Genomic DNA, 18330 nt, shown 5'->3' with positions numbered 1-18330 from the left:
GACCTGTCTGTGAACATCTGTAGCAGTCTTACTCATAAAGTGTCAAAAGCAGAAAACAACCCAGATATTGATCAACAGATAAATGGGTAAGTAAATGTGATAGGTCCACACCGTGGAATATTATGCAGCCATCAAAAAGAATGGCATACCAATATGAAGGCAGAGGCTGGACCCTCACCTTATCAGGAGGGTGGCTGCTATTGCTGGCATTCGGGTCTGTTAGTTTCCATTGCCAGGCAGATTGAAAGTCTTCTTTGAAACTGAACGAGCTCATTCCTGTGGACTGGGAAAATCCTCAGTCAGTGCAGCACTAGAGATCCGTGTAGCCCAGGGATGACACCCAGCATCGTACAAACTCAGCATGAAGGCTCGCTGCAGAGCTGCAATCCTAGCACTCAGAAGGCAGAGGGAGGAAGATCAGGGATTCGAGATCATCATCAGTTATATGTGAGTTTGAGGCTAGCCTGGGCTACCTGAGGCTCTGAAGTGGAAATTTTTGGTTTAACAACTCAGTTGTGTCACATGATGCTTTTCTGGAAGCTGTTTTGTGAGAGGGCACGTGATGTTTAGAAAGACTGTAAATGGAACCCCACAGACAGTGAGAGGATGGACAATCTTGCAGTGTGACACTGTGTAATGCTTTGCTGGTCTTCACTTTTTAGAAGGAAATCCACCAAAGAACTTCTTGTGGTGTTCCGGCTGACTCTGGCTGCTTCTGCTGACTTGTGCCAATTCAGCAGAGCCTTGTGGTTTCTGCTGGATCATGCCATGGCTACCGATTTATATCTGGTGTTTGCTATTGAACTGGACTGCTGGTATCCTGACAACGAAGATTGGAATTGCCCCCCCAAAGAACTACTTCTAAACAGGTTTACAACTCCCTTTTCCTATGAACCTTCTTTCTCCCCTACCTCCGGTCAGTAGGTTAGAAGGGAAGTTGGCATGTTTAAGAACCCTAAATAAAGGAGATTTAGAAAAACCTAAGCCTGCAAACCCTGCTTCAAAAAAAGACTCTCGACTTTGTAAAGGAAGGCCTCGCCTCAGGAACCATCTGGGTGAGCTGCTCCCACCTTAGAAACATGGCATCTCTTCTCTTCCTAAGCAGAACTGGGGGGTAGGGCGGCATCACCATGCTGTCCTCTGCAGTGCCCGCCTCTTCTTACAGTGATGGTATCCTTGCTGTGGTCTCTCCCCACTGGCATTCGAGCCTGGGTTTGGGTAGAAGAGGGGATAGCATGTGTTCAGTAATGATCATAGCGGAAGGAAGAAAACGAGGAAGAAGGCTGGAGGAAAGACGGGAAGAAGCTACCAGTGTGGAAGGAGCCTCCCACAGTAATTAATAGTGAGACCCAGGGAGGCTCTCCCCCTCAAAACCAATCTCTGATCTTAGCACTTGAGAGGCGAAGACAGGAAGATCAGAAATTCAAACTCAGGAGCTTGCAAGATCGCTCGGCAGGTAAAGGCACTTGCCACAGAAGTCTGGTGATCTCAATTTGATTCCCAGAACCTAGGTAAAGGTAGGAAAGGAAAAATGAAACCTTATAAAGTCATCTTCTGACCCCCACCCCCACCCCACATCTGCAGTCTGCCCTCCAAGGCAGGGACTGTCTTTACTCCCATTTTACAGGTGAAAAGACTGAGGCCCAGAGTGCTGAGGCAGCTACTCGAGTTGCGAAGCGACAGAGCCACACTTGAACTCAAGGTTTGACTCCAGAATCGGTGTCCTTATCCTACAAGAAGGTTCCAGGAGAGAGTGGGGTTCTTGATGAATCACTGAACAACATTGCTTGTTCCCACGTGAAGGAGCTTGAGAGCTGACTTAAGAACAGGAGCCATCCTTAACAATGAGTGCTGGTTCCCAGAGCACTCTGTCCCTGGGCCTCAGGCTCTTCAACTGTACAGAGGGAACAAAAGTCACATAGTGTGCCTCCTGAGATGAGGTGCCTGGGATAGCCTAGGACACAGCAGGAACCCCAAAAGTGTTTATTGGGATCAATTTGAAGCAGGCCCTGGCTTGCTTAGGGCAATAGAAAACACAGGCTTCCTCGAGGGAGCCAGAGGGCTCCTAGGGGAAGTTGACAAACTATCCACTCTGGGGGTTCTTGTTTGTTTGGAAAAAGGTTCTCATGAAGCCAGGCTGGACTAGAGTCTGTGCAGAACCAGGAATATGAGGCCAGCAAGGGACTGAGACCCGTTGGCTTGTAGAGAAGCAGCCATTATGGTAGGTGACATACCACTCCTCTCTGTCACCCTACTCTACTGAGCAGAGATGAAAACCACTCAGCCAGGTTGTGGTGGACAGGGGGACAGGGCTGAGCCTGGAGGGTCCGAACATTGCCCTTGGGGAAACAACACAGACAGATTCCCCAGGGACAGCGGCGGGGAGGGGAGTGTCATGAAGTAGCTTTGTAGCTGAGAAAAGCTGGCTCATCACTGGGCTGGGTGTAAACTTTAGGAAGCACCATGAAGGGTCACCTATAGAGAGGTAAAATGTTTAAAAACAATACATTTTTAAGCTCCAGTGAGATCCACGCAGCCATCTTTGAGAAGTGGCAGTTGGCTGTTGTCTCTCCCTCTGCAAACCACACTCCTTGGCAGGAGGAACAGGCCCTTAAGCCTTCCACACATTTCCGGAAGGCAGAAAAACAGCTATCTCAGGAGACAGTGACAGGAGGAAGATAAATGGGCTCCTACTCGAGCCAGAGCTCCAATCTCTGCTGATATTCCGACCCTCACCTTCTACAACACCACAGCCACTTCCAAGGACCTTCCTACGACAGCTGACATAGTTCTCTGGGCAGGCAATCAGGCCTGGCCTAGATGACCATTTACAGGTGGTCTGTGCCTCAGTTTCCCCCTGAGCAAAAAAGAGATGATGATAATCTCTCCCCACCCCCACAACCCCCACTGTGGCAAGTGCAAGAATTCTATTCAAATACCCAAGTTTGGAGACCCAGGGATGTAGCTCTCAGTCCCTTCCTTGATCTGCCCAAGGTCTGCGGGTTCTAAGAGGTCAAGATGTAAGCTTTATAGCTGGCCAACAGGCCATTCACACACACACACACACACACACACACACACACACACACACACACACACACACGGGGAAAGTGTGCACTTGTGACAAATGCACTCCGTGGAGATCGTCCAGCAGGTGAGGAGCCCTAAAAAGGAACCCAGACTAGTGAGTCTGGATAGAGGCTCTAGCTCGGGACCAGCACGATGGTTCAACAGGTAAAGGAGCTTGCTGCCAAGCAGCCCAAGTGAGCACCGAAAATCAACATGGTGGAAAAAGAGAGCCGGCTCCAGAAACCACAACCTCCTTGTCATTGGGGGAAAAAGGAAGCCAGGGACTCCCTCGCCCCATTGTGAATGGGTCTCCAGATGGTCGGTTTGCCTTTCTGGCTCACATTCATCTGAAGAGGCTCCCCCAGTCCTCAAACTAAACGCCCCTCCCACCCAAGGTTGTCCGGCTGGGTTCAGCCCTCACAAAGAGCTCTGGCAAACTCTCCCAGACTTGCTCTCCTGACCATCATCCCCACCCCCAGCCCTACCAGAGTCTCTACACCTGCTTCCCCTCTGCCTCCATCCAGCCCCCAGGTCTCTCTCACATATATCACGGGGCAAAAAGGAGCTTCAAGCCGGATGAGGCGGCTCACACCTTTAGTCCCAGCACTCAGGAGGCAGAGGCAGGCAGATGTCTGTGAGTTTGAGACCAGCCTGGTCTACACAAAGAGTTCTAGGACAATCTGGGCTACATAGAAACACCCTGTTTCAAAAACCTAAAAAAATAAATAAATATATAACAGAAAAATGAGGAGGAGGAGGAGGAGGAGGAGAAGATGAGGGGGAGGAAGAAGAGGAAGAGGAAGAGGAAGAAGAGGAGGAGAAGGAGGAGGAGAAGGAGAAGAGGAGGGGGAGGAAGAAGAAGAAGAGGAAGAGGGAGGAGGAGGAGGAAGAGGAGGAAGAGGAGGAGGAGAAGACGAGGGGGAGGAAGAAGAGGAAGAGGAAGAGGAAGAAGAGGAGGAGAAGGAGGAAGAGGAGGAGGAGAAGATGAGGGGGAGGAAGAAGAGGAAGAGGAAGAGGAAGAAGAGGAGGAGGAGAAGGAGGAGGAGAAGGAGAAGAGGAGCGGGAGGAAGAAGAAGAGGAAGAGGAAGAGGGAGGAGGAGGAGGAGGAGGAGGAGGAGGAGGAGGAGGAGGAGGAGGAGGAGAAGCTTCAAGCAATTCCTTACCTGTAACTGAGAACTTGACCTTGAATTTGGACCTGATAAGGGAAGCGGGTATTTTCACATAGCCCTGCCCTTCAGCCCACCTCTGGAGACATTTTATTAGCTGACTCCTGTTTGCTTTTAAGTCCCTTACCTGGGACAGCTTTCATGTACATCCTGTGTCAGCACAATATGCCCTGGGTTCTGCAGCCAACCTTGATTTACAGCTAGGAGCAGGGGCAGGATGAGCACTCTCCCAAGTCCCCAAGAACACTCGAAAAGCTTGACTCTTCCAGTTTGCTGATGCAAATCATTTCTGTTATTCCTCATTCTGCACTCCATGGTACCTTCCTCCCTACCTCCCACCTAGGGGCCCAAACTCAGAAATGAAGAGCTGCCCGGGAAGCTGAGGTGGGACACGCTGACTGGGAAGCCACGCTGTCCCGCTGAAGCAGCAGTGCTGCACACCAAGGTCCCCAGAGACCTCTATCTCTGCTCCACAGCTCTTAGCTAGGCACACAGCACTGCCATTCGCAGAATGGGACAGAAGCCCCCTGATAAAGCGCACTGCCTGCCCACTGGATTCTCCCCGCCCTGTTGTTGACTCCCCCTGTACCCCCTCACAAAGTGCACTTTAAGGGCCTCCCCCCTCCACCCACAGAGACCCTTTGAGAACAGCCCCACAGTAGCCCATGGCCAGAAAGCTCAAAAGCACCAAGACAGGAAGCCCCTGAGTGCTCCCAGAGCAAGAAAGTCTCCACCCCCTTCCTAGGCACTCAGATTGTCAGGGATAGGGAGGTGGTTCAGAGTGCATCTGCTTTCAGAGGAACAGAGTTCTATTCCCAGCCAGGCATCCCAAGCCAGACTTATCACAACTGCCTGTCACGCCAGCTCCAGGGGATCTGTCGCCCCCTTTTGGCCTTCAACAGAACCTGCACCCACATGTACCTACCCAGACACAAATAGACATAATTAAAAATAAAATCTTTAGGGATAAGCATGGTGGCACACCCCCTTAATCCCAGCACTGGAGAGGCAGAGGCTGTCAGACTTCTATGAGTTCAAGACCAGCCCTGTCTCAAGACAAAGTAAAATAAAATCTTTATATGAAACGAAAAAGACTTGTGACTAAGTACATACAGCGGTTCTACTCACGGCAGCCAAATCCTCAGAGGAACTCAAGTGAGTTTCAACAGGTGAACGAAACACAGTGTGGTTTTTCCTTCCAAGGAATATTATTCAGTAATAAAAAGAAATAGACCGTGATCTGTTAACAGTACAGGGGAAACCTTTAAAACATCGTGCTAAGTGAAAGACAGTGACAGGGGTTGACAAACTACAGACTCCATTCACACGAAGTCCTAGGACACCCACCCACCCTCATCTGGGATGCTAGACAGCAAAGGCAGTGGTAGCCTTGGTGGGGAGTGGTGGATTACAAATGAGGGGCACGAGGAGCCTTTTAGGGGGGAGTTATTTTTTGCACACCATTTTAGACCATGGTGATGTCTCAGTAGGTGTGGGCCTATGGTGGTTATACCCTTTAAATACACAGTTGTTTTTTTTTGTTTTTTGTTTTTTTTTTTTTTCGGGGCTGGGGATCGAACCCAGGACCTTGCGCTTCCTAGGCAAGCGCTCTACCACTGAGCCAAATCCCCAACCCCCACAGTTGTTTTTAATATTTTTACATTTGTTGAATTGGGGGCCACCTGCATGTCATGGTAGATATGTGGGGGATCAAAGGACAGCTTTCAGGAGTTGACTCTCTCCTAGTTCTGTGTTGGCACCAAGCCTTTGCCCACTGAGCTGTCTGGACAGCCCTCTTTTTGCTTTTTACTTCGAGGCAGGGTCTGGCAAGTTATTCAAAGAAACCTTCTAGCTCTAACTCACCCTTTCTCCTACCTCAACTGCCCGAGTAACTGGAACCCCAGACCCGTGTCTTCAGACTTGGGTATCCAGCTTGTTATAGGCCAATCATATCTCATCAAAGCCGCGCATGTTTTGTGAGGGGCAGCCTGGTCTACATAGCAAGTTCCAGGCCAGCCAGGGGTACATAGTGAGACCCTAGCTCTAAAAATAAATAAATAAAACTTTAGCACGATTCGGTGTTCGGAGAACCCAGCATCCAACCCGAGTTGCATTTCACTGAGCCATTAGAGCAACAAAGCACCCATCCGTCAGGAAGATTCCCAAACACAGGCAACCGCTGTGGTGTGAGCCCCAGCTTGTGGCATCGGCTGATTTCTGTGGTGTCACTAACTCTTGCCGCAGCCAATTCCAAGCCACTCACGCGAAGTCACTCAGCAGTCTTCAGCCCAAGACGCACCAAGGCAGACGATCTCCGAGCATCCGTCAAGGCGGAGCGCAGGAAAGTCACTAGGAAGTGGTGACTTTCGAACGCTTGTGGTCTTTTTAAGTCTGATCTAATTGTGAGCTTGTGATTTGATCCTTAATGAGGCCCAGTCCCGAAGCCACTGGGGGTTTAACAGTGGAGCCCGGAAACCCCGTACTGACCCAGATCCCACAGGACAGAATCGAGAGCCCACAGCTGAACCAAAGCCCTCCCCGATTCACACACACACACACACACACACACACACACACACACACACACACACGGCCCCACAGATGGAGCAAATGACAGTGTCTGGCTTTACAGCAACAAGGAACTGGTGGGAACCGATCCTGAAGAGCTGGACCACCGGACTCAGAACCCAAAAGTCGGTCGGTGAGACGGTTCAGTGGGTAAGGGCACTTGCTGTGCATGGCTGGAGACCTGAGCTCACTCTCTGGGCCCACGTGAAGAAAGGAGAAAACTGATCCTCACAAGTGGTCCTCTGACCATCACATTGGCATGCGCGCGCACACATACACACACACTAAACATGGAGATGAATATCCAAAGCCAGGAGAGACGGGACAGACGTAGTCTCAGCGGGCCCTAATGTACAGATCAACCCCTGCTGCTGCTGACTATGATGGCGGCAGCGGCCGCGGCAGCGGCGGCGGTCGAAGGGGGTGGGGTGGGCGGTGGCGATGATGATGGCGGCGGCGGTGAGGGGTGGAGGGGTGACGGTGTTGATGGTACTGAAATACAGTCTCATGATTCACTGGCAGGTATAGAACTCTCAGTGGAGAATCGCCTTGAACTCCTGATCCTCCTGCCCCTTTTCTGAGTTCTGGGATCACAGGTCTGTTCCACTATGCCTGACCCTGAGGGTATTTGCCAAACCAGGCAGGCACGGTGTTAGGAGCTGGCCAGACACTGACCCCCCAGCACTGTAAGACTCTGAAGTGAGCCTCGGGCTATCATGAACTGCGGCGGGGCCTGACAGTGCAGATCTTTGACACGGCCCTCTTTTCCTCTGACTGTTGCCGTGGTCTGCAATTCCCACTGCAGGACTCACACTGAGATTTAACTGTCATTGTGGTGATATTAAGAAGCAGGACCCGGGCTGGGGATTTAGCTCAGTGGTAGAGCGCTTACCTAGGAAGCGCAAGGCCCTGGGTTCGGTCCCCAGCTCCGAAAAAAAAGAACCAAAGAAGAAGAAGAAAGAAGAAGACAGAAGAAGAAAGAAAGAAAGAAAGAAAGAAAGAAGAAGAAGAAGAAGAAGAAGAAGAAGAAGAAGAAGAAGAAGAAGAAGAAGAAGAAGAAGAAGCCGCCTCTGTGGTAAGAAGAAGAAAGAAGAAGAAGAAGCCGCCTCTGTGGTACACAGATACACGTGCACAGACACCCATACACACTAAGAAATAGATGCTTGGACCTCAGAGATGGCTCAGTGGTTAAGAGCACTGACTGCTCTTCCAGAGGCCATGAGTTCAATTCCCAGCAACCACATGGTGGCTCACAACCATCTGTAATGGGATCCGAGGCCCTCTTCTGGTGTGTCTGAAGGCAGCGACAGTGTACTTATGAATAAATCTTAAAAAAATAAACAAATAAATACTTTTATGGGCACTTGCATGTTATCCTGAAATAGAGGCAGGATAAGAAGTGCTAGATCATCTTCCACTACATAATGAGGCTAGCCTGGGCTACATGAGACCTCACGAAGAAGAGGAAAAGGGAGGGAGGGAGGGAGGGAGAAAGACAGCTGATTTAGACATTTCCATCCCAGACTGCAGAGGCTCTACCCCAGCCCCCCAGGAGACACTGGACTTTCTTCCCCGAAGTCTGCCTGGTTCCGCTTCCACAGAAAATGAGGGGGCTGGGGATTTAGCTCAGTGGTAGAGCGCTTACCTAGGAAGCGCAAGGCCCTGGGTTCGGTCCCCAGCTCTGAAAAAAAGAACCAAAAAAGAAAAAAAAAAGAAAAAGAAAATGAGAGTGGACAGCTCACCTCAAACTCTGCCCCAGAAGCCGGGAAGGGCTTATTGGGTCTTTCCAAGCCACTCTGTAGAAATGTATCGTTGCTCTCCCAATGTGACACAAGAGGAAACTGAGGCACAGAGGGTTTGAGGAACACAGCCTGAAAGATGTTAGACTCGTTTAGAGCCAAGCTGGGCATCTCTTACCCACCTCCCAGCTTATGCAGCCCTTGACACTGTCCCCTGGCACAGCCCCAGAGCTGTCGATGACCCAGCAGCAGCATGGTCAGGTAGTGTGATTTTGATCATGGTTGCTGTTTCCCCACCATACCACACACAGAAATGAGAAGGGAAAGGGGGGAGGGGGGACCTGGCAGTGCCTGGTGTATTTGCAGATCCATCAAACCTTGAAACCAAAATTCCGTTTTCAGAAGATGTGTGCCAATGGGGACAGAGGAAAGGCACAGCCAAGCCCACACACCTTGACAGAAGGTCTTGGCACACCTCTGGATGCCTGTGCAGGGCCCGGTCAGACACCTTTTCCCCAGGACAGCTCAGACAGAGACCGGTAAGTACACACAGTTTCCATACATCATACACAGAGTAGCAGGACAAGCTTCAGGATTAACCTGTGGACTTCAAAATGCCTTAAAGGGACAAGCCAGCTAGACCTGAACTCTCTGCTTATAGGTGACCCAGAAAATCTTTATGGAAACTTTTCATTTTTACTATGGTTACATTTGTTGCTGGGTCTGGTGGTACATACTTTAATCCTGCCTCTTGGGAGGCAGAGGCAGGTGGATCTCTATGAGTGAGTTCTGGATCAGCCAGGGTTACACGGTGCAACTCGGTCTCAAAACAAGGGGCTGGAGAGCACTCATTTAGAGGCTAAGGACACTGGTGGTTGCTCTTGTAGAGGACCCAGGGTCAGTTTCCAGTACCCACGTGGTGGCTCACAGCTGCCTATAACTTCAGTCCCAGGGGAGTCAGAAAAACTCTTGACCTCCAAGAGCACAGCACACGTGTGGTGTCCAGACATACATGGAGGATGGAGGCGTACACATGAATATTTTTTTTAAAAAGTCCTTTTAAAAAACCGAACCATTATTTACTTAGCATGTGTTTTTGGGAGGGATGTGCCCAAGTACAGCTGTGTGCGTGCCATGGCGTGCTTGTGGAGGTCAGGGGACAGCTTGAGGAAAGTAACCCTCTTCTACCATATGAGTTCCAGGAATTGGACTACTGTCATCAAGCTTGGCACCAGGCATTTTCCCCTCTTGAGCCTTCTCACCCGCCCACGGAAAAACATTTCTCTTGTGGCCTCCAATGCCAAGAAACCCAAAACAGCACACTTGAGACCTAGCCTACCCCCCTGAGATCCCTGACCTGGGGAAGCCATCTGTGTTCCTGCATGCAACACCCATCTGGAGACCACAAGTGAGTCAGTGTCTTCCTAGGCTCCCAGAAATAAGCAGAACACACACACACACACACACACACACACACACACACAAGCACACACACACACACACACACCACAGACACACACCACACACCTGAAGTACTCCAGGCTGCCAGCCATGGGGACAGGTCAGCCAGACAGTGAAAGCCGAGTCAGGAGAAAGCTCACATCCGAGAACTGGTGGGATGCTCACCTTGCCTACGTGAAGCCCTGGGTTTGAGGCCCGACACGGTGTAACGAGTGTGGTGGTGCGCACGTGTAACACACACACACACACACACACACACACACACGCTTGAACTGTGGAGGAGGAAGGATGGTTAAAGCCATCCTCAGCTGCACAGCACGTTTAAGGTCAGCCTGGACTACGTGAAACTCTGGTCCAATAAAAGGACAAGAGCTGACGAGGCAGTGGCTAAGGAAGAGCGCTGGCTGCTCCCGTGGAGGACTAGGTTCTGTTTCCAGCATACACACACTAGCTCACAACCATCTATAACTCTAGTTTCAGGGGACCGAGCACCCTCTCCTCGCCTCACGCACCAAGGACACACATAATACACAGGCAAAACACTCAGACATATCAGATAAACAAGATGCTGGCACTGGGGCCCGCGCCTTTAACCTCAGCACTCCGGAGGCAGAGGCAGGTGGATCTCTATGAGTTCCAGGCAACCTAAGGTTTCATAGTGAGACTTCACCTCAAAAACCAATAATAATAATTAAGATATGTTTTAAAAGAACACATTCGGGCTGGAGAGATGGCTCAGTGGTTAAGAGCACTGTCTGTTCTTCCAGAGGTCCTGAGTTCAACTCCCAGCAACTACATGGTGGCTCGCGACCATCTATAATGAGATCTGGTGCCCTCTTCTGGCACCAGAAATGTGTCTGAAGACAGCGACAGTGTACTCATACATAAAATAAATAAATAATTTTTTTAAAAAAAAAGCAAAAGATGGGGCTGGAGAGATGGCTCAGCGGTTAAGAGCACCCGACTGTTCTTCCAGAGGTCATGAGTTCAATTCCCAGCAACCACATGGTGGCTCACAACCATCTGTAAAGAGATCCGATGCTCTCTTCTGGTGTTTCTGAAGACAGCTACGGTGTACTTATATATAATAAATAAATAAATCTTAAAAAAAAAAGAACTGTGTTTTAAAAAATAAAATAAAATAAAAATAAAAAAGCAAAAGAACACATTCATCAACTGCGTATTAAGAGCCAGGCCCCAGTCACACAGCAGGATATCCCAAAACCCTTCTCACCACTCCGTGATGTATGATTCTCTAAGAATCTGTCTTCCAAATGCCCAGCGTGAGTAACTGATATACCAGGATCACAGCCAGGGACAGAGCAAGAATCTGAAAGTAACCAATGGATGGCTCCGGGAGATAAATGGAGACTTAAAGGAATAAAGAGTGAGGAGACCTTGGGGTACTTGGAAGAGCAAGGGGCTATGGGTGGAAGACAGACCCTGCCTCTGATCTTCGGGAGCCCTGAGGATCCACCTCTCCTAATAGAAGCCAGTCAGAAGTGGTTCTGAATGGGCAGAGCATCTCCTCAGGGAAGGGATGATACCAGGGGGTTGGTCAAGCGGGGAAGAGAGCCTGTGGGGACCTGAGGATGCACCAGACTTGCCAGGCCTTGATTGGAAGCACAGAGGGTGGATGCAGACGGGAAAGGAAGGTTGTCACTCAGTACCTAGATAGGTGTCAGTGGCTAAACCCTCCTACTAGCTGACAGGTATCCATCCCTGCCGGGGCATCTTTAGCTGAATTTGGCAACTGAGGTTTTTAGATGCCGTGGCTCACCTAGAACTATGGTCAGTCATCAAGTCCCACCCAGCTCCTCCCAGACATCACTAGATGAACGCAGGCCCTCCAGATTTCCTCTGAACTGATGGGAGAGGGGCTCCGCGTCCCACAGGGGATTTGGTACTCAGAAGCCATAAACCACACTGGGGACAGCTCTGTGATGGGTCAGAGTCATCTGTGCTCTGGTTAATGGCTCTAATGATGAGGCCTTAGCTCTTAGCAGGCTGGGAGATGAAAAAGAAGGGGCCTCTTCTTTTGGGTGCTTGATCTTGGCCCTTCTCTCTTTCGGGCTGTGTGTGTGTGTGTGTGTGTGTGTTAGAGTGTGTGTCTGTGTAAGGGTGTGTGTGAGTGGGTGTGTCTGTGTGTGTATAAGTGTGTGTGTGTCTATGTGTTAGAGTGTGTGTCTCTGTGTGTGTGTGTGTGTATTAGAGTGTGTGTCTCTGTGTATGGATGTGTGTGAGTGGGTGTGTCTGTGTGTGTGCATAAGTGTGTGTGTGTCTATGTGTGTGTGTGTGTCTATGTGTTAGAGTGTGTGTCTGTGTAAGGGTGTGTGTGAGTGGGTGTGTCTGTGTGTGTGCATAAGTGTGTGTGTGTCTATGTGTTAGAGTGTGTGTCTGTGTGTGTGTGTGTATTAGAGTGTGTGTCTCTGTGTATGGATGTGTGTGAGTGGGTGTGTCTGTGTGTGTGCATAAGTGTGTGTGTGTGTGTGTGTGTGTGTGTGTGTGTGTATGATGGGCCAGAGGTGGACATAAAGTAACTTTAAACTCACAGAGATCCACCTGCCTCTGACTCCTGAGTGATGGGATTAAAGGCCTGCGCTACCACACTTGTCTGCCATCTTTTTCTTTTAATTAATGCTATTATGTGTCAACCTCCTGCCTCAGCCCCCCACCTTCTCCCATCTACCCCTCATGCTTGCCCACCTCATCTCCAATCCCTTTCTCAGAATCCCAACTCCTGGTTTTTGTGGTGCCATCGGTTCTCAAATGGAGTCACCAGAGGATCCACAAGGATGGTGCTTCTCTTTCCCTCCCCCTCCCTTCCCCTTCCCTCTCCCTGAATCTATGAGAGCAGATAGTTCAACAGCGAGGAGCAGGGTCCCCAAGTCCCTCCTCTGCCTACGCATGGCTGTTGATGGCCCCATTCTTAGGCACACCCAGTGCAGGTCTAGAAGCTGTGAGTTCAAGGTTGTAAGGGCTACGTCCACCTTATTTTTCAGACCGGGCTCGGTGATTCAGCCAGACTGACTGTGCTCCAGAGACTCACCTGTCCCTACTCTCCCAGCACTGGAGTCACATATGTAGCTACTGTGACCCGTTTTTAAGTGGGGAGAATCTGAACTCAGGTCCTCTTGATTGTACAGCAGACACTATACCAACGAGCCTTCTAGACTCTCGGGGTCCTAACTGAAGATTAACAGCAAATTATCCAAAGGCTAATGGACGCGAGGGCAGAGACAAAGGGAGGTGGAGACAGTCAATCGTGGCTGCTTTTGAAAGGCTCACTCAGGAAGGAAGGAAGGAGTCCAGCATTCCTTGGCAGGCGTGAATGCCCTTTAGGTAATAAATGTGGAACCCAGGAAGCCGCGCATGCTCGGTTTAACCTCCTGTTCCTGGGCTCAGCTCTGCCAAAAGCTGTGCCGCCCGCTATGGCCAAGACACGGCAGCATGTGGGCACACAGGGCCAAGGCTGTCCAGACACACATTCCCTTCTGGTTCCAGCTCTTTCCATGTGGAGAGAGGCGGAGAGACGACCGGCACAGAGCAGAAGCCAGATTTCATCAAAGGCCCTGGTACACACTGTAAACCACCCGACACAGCCAGAGCGGTTTGTCACCAAGGCCCCAGCGGAATTGACTCAGAAGGCTCTGTAGCAAATCCTTCCAACATGAGGCTGACTCCGTGGTCTGCAGCTGTGCTCCTATTAAGAAGCAAAGCAAGAGGTAGGGATCCCAAGATCAATTGCAAACTACGTGCTGACTGGAGCGCCAAAGGCGTGCTGTCAGCCCTTCTAGCAAAGCATCAGAGGCTCAAAACGCTGAGCAAGGTGGGATAGGAGGAGAGGCAGGCCTGAGATCAGGAGCCAAAGCCTGTTCCTGCATCATCCTGGAGCTTAAAGGCGATTGGATCTCCTTACAAAGACTGAAGTTCCCGTGATTACAACTCAAAGATCCTCTAACACTGAGTGACTTAGGGGCAAGAAAACTGGGGAGAGCTGAGAGAAAGAGACACCCGCGGTGGAATGGGAACCCAGGCTACCGACCCACTGCTTCCCAGGTCTTAGGGGATCCGTAGCCTTGTAGTCTAGAACATGTGGAGAATCCCAGAGAAGAACAAGAAGGCACAGTGGGTAAGGATGCCTTCAGACATCACGACCTGAACTCAGCGCGCTCCTGCAGCCCACAGGAAGTCCTAAAAGTTGTCCTTTGGTTTCCCTTCACATGCAAGCTATAGCATTTACATGCGCGCGCGCACACACACACACACACACACACACACACACACACACACAAACACACAAATTAATTAATAATTAAACATAATTATTTGATGAAAATTCTCTGTAGATTTGATTGATCTTGAACTGGCAGAAATCCCCCTGCCTCTGCCTCCTGATTCCTCGAATTAAAGTCACTTGCCACCATTTCCTCTTTAAAAGAATATATAGGGTTGGGGATTTAGCTCAGTGGTAGAGCGCTTGCCTAGGAAGCGCAAGGCCCTGGGTTCGGTCCCCAGCTCCGAAAAAAAAAAAAAAAGAACCAAAAAAAAAGAATATATATATATATATATATATATATATTTTTTTTTTAAGAAAACAAAATGGTCTCCGGAGAGATGGCTCAGGAGTTAGGAGCACTGACTGCTCCTGCAGTGGGTGAGGGCTCAATTCCCAGAACCCACATGGCAGCTCACAACTGCCTGTAACTCCAGATCCTGGGGATCCAACACCCTCTCTGGCTTCTGTGGGCACTACATCCACATAGTACATATCCTTGCATGCAGTTAAACACTTATCCACATACAATAAAAACAAGTCTTAGAGATGGCTCAGTGGTTAAGAACACTGAGGTCCTGAGTTCAAATCCCAGCAACTACATGGTGGCTCCCAACCATCTGTAATGGGATCTGATGCCCTCTTCTGGTGTACAGGCAGATATGCAGGCAGAACACTGTACATAATAAATAAATAGATAAATAAATATCTTTAAAGAAGAAAACAGGGGGTTGGGGATTTAGCGAAGCAGTAGAGCGCTTGTTTAGCGAGCGCAAGACCCTGGGTTCGGTCCCCAGCTCCTAAAAAAAGAAAACAAGAAAAAAAAGAAAACAGAAGAGAGGCTGGGGGAAGGGCTCAGAGATAAATACTACAAAAACAAGAGAACTGTGTTCAGCTCTCCAACAGCTACATAAGCAGCGGTGTGCAGCAGGATGTGCCTGTTACCCAACTGCTGGGGAGGTAGAGGACTTCTGGGTCTTGCTAGACAGATAGACTAACCAAATCAGTGAACTCCTGGCTCAGTGAGAGATCCTGGCTCAAAATAAAGTAAGGGGGAGGGCTGGAGAGGCACCGTCCGTGAAGAGCACTTGCTGCTCTTGCAGGAGACCCTCGTTTGGGTCCCAGCACCCACATCAGACGGCTTGCAACTGCCTGCAACTCAGTTCTAAGGAATCTGATGCCCTCTGACTTTGTCTGGTACCCATGGTGAGCATAAACTCACATAGGAACATACATATACAAATAAAAAGAAACCAGTTTTTTAAAAAAGGTGGGGGTGATAGAAGAAGACATCTAACATCAACCTCTGACCTACACATTCACACACATACATACATACATACATGCTCACACACATGCATGCACACATATGCACATACACATATATACACATGCACAGTATGCACACATACATGCACACACATACACAATATTCACAGACACATGCACACTCATGCATGCACATGCATGCACAGACACATGCACAGTATGCACACACATGCAAACAACAGGCACAGTATGCACACACACATGTACACACAGACACATGCACGCACAGACACATATGCACGCGCGCACACATGCAGGCACATATACACACATGCACAGGCATGCAAGCACACACAAGAAGTCAGTCTTTTGTGTCACTGTGGACTGCCAGAGGGACTTCTCTCTGGAGTTTTCTCCCTGTGGGAAAGACATCATCAGGAGCACTGTGGCTGTGCTCCCCCTCCTCCATCACCAGGAGCACTGTGGCTGTGCTCCCCCTCCTCCATCACCAGGAGCACTGTGGCTGTGCTCCCCCTCCTCCATCACCAGGAGCACTGTGGCTGTGCTCCCCCTCCTCCATCACCAGGAGCACTGTGGCTGTGCTCCCCCCTCCTCCATCACCAGGAGCACTGTGGCTGTGCTCCCCCTCCTCCATCACCAGGAGCACTGTGGCTGTGCTCCCCCTCCTCCATCACGAGGAGCACTGTGGCTGTGCTCCCCCTCCTCCATCACCAGGAGCACTGTGACTGTGCTCCACCTCCTCCATCACCAGGAGCACTGTGGCTGTGCTCCACCTCCTCCATCACCAGGAGCACTGTGACTGTGCTCCCCCTCCTCCATCACCAGGAGCACTGTGACTGTGCTCCCCCTCCTCCATCACCAGGAGCACTGTGACTGTGCTCCCCCTCCTCCATCACCAGGAGCACTGTGGCTGTGCTCCACCTGCTCCATCACCAGCTCTCACTCCCTCTCTAATACAAGACTCTGAGACAGCAAAGGAAGCCACCATCAAAGTCCCCTGACTTTTAAGTGAAGACAACAAGAGGCTAAAGAAATGGCTGGGCGGTTAAGAGCCTTGTTCTTGCAGTGCACTTAGGGTGAGTTCCTTGTACCCGTTTTTGTTTGTTTGTTTGTTTGTTTGTTTGTTTTCTTTTCTTTTTTTCGGAGCTGGGGACCGAACCCAGGGCCTTGCGCTTGCTAGGCAAGCGCTCTACCACTGAGCTAAATCCCCAACCCGTCCTTGTACCCGTTTACTGGTTCACCACCACCCATAACTCTCGTGCCAGGGGCCAGACACCTTCTGGCTTCCACAGGCACCACATGCTCACATTCAAAACAAAAAGCACACATTTGTCACATAAAATAAAAATAAACAAATTGCTAAAAGAGTTCGATTAAATGAGTCCTAATTATACAAAGAAACCTGAAGGAAAATAAATGTACATCGGATCTAAAACTCGATCAATAAATAAATTTTTAAAATAAAGGGCACATCTGGATTGGCCAAACCCAGAACTGTAGGAACACCGTCTCAAGACTTTCACCAGATTGGGAGTGATGCCTACAGAGTCAGGCAGGAGTCATTACCGGTTGTTTTCCTGTTTCCTTCAGAAGCAATTTGCCTCCCTTGTGTGAGCTGAACCTGCCTGGCCCGGCCTGCCTTCTGCAGCTGTTGGGCATGCTCCTGGGCTCCGCCACCTGGCAGGCATTTGAAGACAGCTCTGACAGGCAGCATGAGTGTGAGGGGCCTGCTCCAGTCTGAGCCTCCAAGGACCTAGTCTGCTCTCAGTATGTTCCCCCGAGGCCTACCGAGAGGCGCCAAAGGGACAGCATACACGCAGAACGAAAATAGACTGTCAAAGGCCAGCAATCCAGGCCAGGGCATGTGCAGGGAAGCCTCTCCCTGCAGATAAGCAAACACAGTGAGGTACCGGAGCTCTGGCAGGCTCGGGAATTTCAGAGTAGCAGGTGATGGCACCCAGGCCCCTGTAAGAAGAGCCTCAGTTCAGAGACATCTTATTAGATGTGTGCCCAGGAAACAGCACTTGAGTCTCAGCTCCAAGTCCCAGTGCCACTGTGCCCAGCAGTGACATGCATCCTGTGATGTCATGGATGGGTCCTTAGCCTCTGGGTATATACTCTGACCATCTCTTATGTTACCGATGCTCCCACAGGATCCATGGTCCTCAGCTATCCAAATTGTGTCTGCAACTCTTCTGTCCTGCACGTCACCTAGTGTCCCACAGACCCGCCCAATCAGCAAACACTGTGGCTATGTCCCAGCTCTTTCCTCCAGGGGTCCCTTACTAGGGACAGATTCTCAGGAACCCACGAAGAGATCAGTTCTGTCAGCAAGAAACTACCCAAGGCATGCATCCTCTGAGCACAGGGCTTCCTCCTCCCTGAAGATCACGTGACCAAGAACTTTCTGTCCCTTGAAGGGGTCTAATTGCTCACACTGCCCACCTGTGAGCAGCATCCCTTTGTCACCCAGGGCGCCACCCACACAAAGGGAGCCCGGGACACTGTGAAGGCTGTAGGGGGTTGGGGAGTGTCTTTCCAGGGTACCCACAGGCTCTTTCCTCAGAGGTCTTCTGTGAATGTACCCCATTAACACTCCCCAATGTAAGAATCCTAAAACACCAGGAATAAGAGAGTCGCATGCCTGTCCGTGGCACCTTCTATTCATAACGAGACTTTTTCCAGCCCAGGTCATCCTCAGGGTAGACTCAAGAGCCCAGACCTAAGCCAGGTGGCCAAGGTTAAAAGCTAAGACCTGAAC

Source organism: Rattus norvegicus, chromosome 5 (genome assembly GCF_021556685.1).
Source record: "Rattus norvegicus strain SHRSP/BbbUtx chromosome 5, alternate assembly SHRSP_T2T, whole genome shotgun sequence".
In the NCBI taxonomy this organism is placed as follows: domain Eukaryota; kingdom Metazoa; phylum Chordata; class Mammalia; order Rodentia; family Muridae; genus Rattus; species Rattus norvegicus.
The sequence above is the reverse complement of the archived record's forward strand: the minus strand, read 5'-3'. Positions refer to the sequence as shown.